This window comes from Fopius arisanus, unplaced genomic scaffold (genome assembly GCF_000806365.1).
Source record: "Fopius arisanus strain USDA-PBARC FA_bdor unplaced genomic scaffold, ASM80636v1 scaffold00017, whole genome shotgun sequence".
In the NCBI taxonomy this organism is placed as follows: Eukaryota; Metazoa; Arthropoda; class Insecta; order Hymenoptera; family Braconidae; genus Fopius; species Fopius arisanus.
This window is the reverse complement of record NW_011887756.1, coordinates 11,737-14,872: the sequence shown is the minus strand read 5'-3', so window position 1 is coordinate 14,872 and position 3,136 is coordinate 11,737.

Below are 3,136 nucleotides of genomic sequence, written 5' to 3'. Positions count from 1 at the left end.
GTACGTCTCAATATGATGGACAGTTGATTTTCACTCTATAGAATAGAATTGAACATTGAAAAACTAGTGCTTCATTTCAGGATTCAATTTAATTAACTTAATTAAATTAATTGACGATGTCCGATGTACAACCGATAAATTAACAAGAAAAAAAAACTTCCTCAAGTATTCCGAATATTCAACAAATCCCCGTAATTATTTTCCCGGTAACCAAATAATCAATAAAATCTAGGGAATTCTGGGGACTCCTTTACAAGATGAATTACTAGATCCAAAGATTGAATCCGGGGATTGAATAAAAAAATGGCGACTGGAATCGTAGAAATACAAGAATTGAGACGAATGGGGAATAATAGTGGAATAATAGTGGAATAATGGTGGTGACGATGGGGTTGGGAATTTCATACAAACTGGGGGGGTGAACCGGAAGTGGTCTTCTATTCTCAACAGTAATTACACTACCGCTCTATTGAAGCCCTAATCAGGAGGCGAGAACCCCACGAAACCCATTTCATTCTCAAGGATATCGAACATTTGCTTGTCTCGTCTGTGTATTAGATCTGTATTGTGACTGAGAATTCGATTAAAACGGATGTCATAGACACTGAGATACTAATGTCAGTCTCAGCCCTCAACGATCCAATATTCCATACCGTCGATTGGTCATTGTCACCGAATCATCTTGACCTGCCAATAAACAAATGGTCCCTAAACAATTCGAGTCGAGAGATTCAATTGATGTCATTGACGTTTCATCCGCATTTATTTTTTTTATTTTTTATTTTATTTTTGATTTACCGGATTCATGAGTCTTATCAGCAATTACTTCCGGTTGTTTGATGCAGTTTGAATCTCCACCTTTGGCAATTGTCATTTTTTTTATATTGATGATCCAGTGAGGATAATTGATTTTCTTTGGAGACAATTCACTCGCAGGGGGATGATGTCATTTTTCAAAAAGCTGTTTGCCAATTATATTTTTATCAGTGATAAAGAATAGTAGGAATTACTGTCCACCCATCATCATGATGATAAAAAATAATATAGTTAGTGGGTAGTCGTTAACGCGTAATAAAATTCCAAATGATCTCGCGGACTATTAAACGCATTTTTTTTTTCCAAATTTTTACAATGAAAATGCGAATAAATTCGTATCCATAATTCTTCATGGATCATTGGCAGATTCCTTTGTGATTTTTTTTTTTCGCTAGGTCTTTCATCTGTTATGAGGTTCAGAGTTCGTATCAATATTGTTTACATGTCGGCCTTTTGTTGATTTTATTTCTGCACGTATTCTTGCTTTTGTATTGATGAACAAAAAAATATAAAAATGGCAGTTTTCAATTTATTGAGGTGGGGAATTGGGAAATGGATGGATTTCAACGGCAGATCTATTCGCGTATGGAAGACCTCAGTGAATTTTCCAGTGATTAATTTCACAACTGGTAATCGGACATTTGCAATCTTTCCGACTGATATCTCGGTGACAGTCTCTCTGGATTTTGATTTCACGTTTCAGTCGGTTCATTCCATCGAGTGTTGAAGCAAATTATAATGTCAACATGAACTAGTTACCCAGACGCTCAATATTGTGTAAATAACGTTTTATCAACGCAATAAACATTTTGATTTCTCTCTCGATTTATCTGGATCTTCACGAGACTCTCGGGGATTACTTTTCCAGTATTTTTACCGAGTTTCATCCCTGTGATGTCAGCAGTTTACCCAGTTTATTTTTCTCAATATTTTTTTTACACAGTTTCATCTAGCAATAATTTTAAAATTGAAAGAGAACAGAGTGATGATTGTTTTTTGTTGGAGGAAGATAAAATTCAAATATTTTTCAAATGAAGAGTTCAATCGAATGAATCGAGTTATTTTTATTAATCATTAATTCAGATGTTGTTTTAATAGTGAATGTCGAAAACAATTAATGGTTGGAAATTATTCTATAAATCTGTTCATCAACTGTTGATCTCTCAGGCGATTGTCAATTCGAGTTTGGGAATAGTTTGACAACTGTTTTGCGGGTTTGATTCAAAATATTCTGACGCTGTTCGTAAACTAGATCATTGTTCAAGTAGACATCACAGATATCAGGAACTTGTGGTTATCTGTTACCAATAATGAGTGATTAGTGTGAGAAATTAATATCAAATGGAAGAATTGATTGAGCGCCTTCACAAATTAGAAGATTGCGATTTCTCATCTGTTGAATTAAATCATTGCAGAAAATTGTTATCAACGTGGAAAATAATTTTCCAAAAGATTTTCCGAGAATCGAGCATTTTCACAATCTTATCCCATCTCGAATGGAATTTGTCGTTCCCTTTTTACTCCAGGGGGTGGATAAAAAAAAAGGGAACGACAAAGGAAGTGGAAATAAGAGACGAGGTCTCGATGCTATTTTGGAAAAGTGTTTTTCTGTTTCTCTATTCCGGGTTGATTGTCTTCTTTGAGGGAAACCTCGATGGACTAGACGAATATGTTGAAATAAATATCGATCGATGACGATATCCGATCTCTCGAGTCAATCCAATTGTTTTATCAGTCATAAAGGGAAATTAGGGTTGGAATAAATGTGTTTTTTTTTTTATGGGAGAAATTGGCTTAGGCCCTTTAATTGGTCAGTGAGAATATCTGAAAAATTGGGTTACAGTCTCTTTTTGTCGTGAGTGTTGGTTTTTAACGGCCTAATAAACTCGGATGGACGAACTGAATAATGCCATCGCGATATGTCGTCGATATTGGAAATCCTCTAACGCGGTTACATATAGTTTCTATATCCATCCGTGTTCGGACATTCACCGATGTTCCCGTCACATAGATTTTCGTGATTGTAACATTACCAGGGGACGAGATATTTTAACAATCCAAGAAACTCCATTCACCCTAGATTTTCATACAAAATCGGCAGGGAATAATCAATTAAAAAATATGGGAAATAATTGCACAAGTAATCTCGTAATTATTCAGGGGAATTATTTTAATTTAATCGATAATTTTTATGGAATTTTTAGAGAAAATGTAAAGCCGATAATTCATTAGTTGAAGTGGAACATGAATCTCTGGGGGAAATGTAACCTCGGGCCTGGGGAGAATTTTTACAAAAAAATAAACGTTCGCCGGAAGTTGA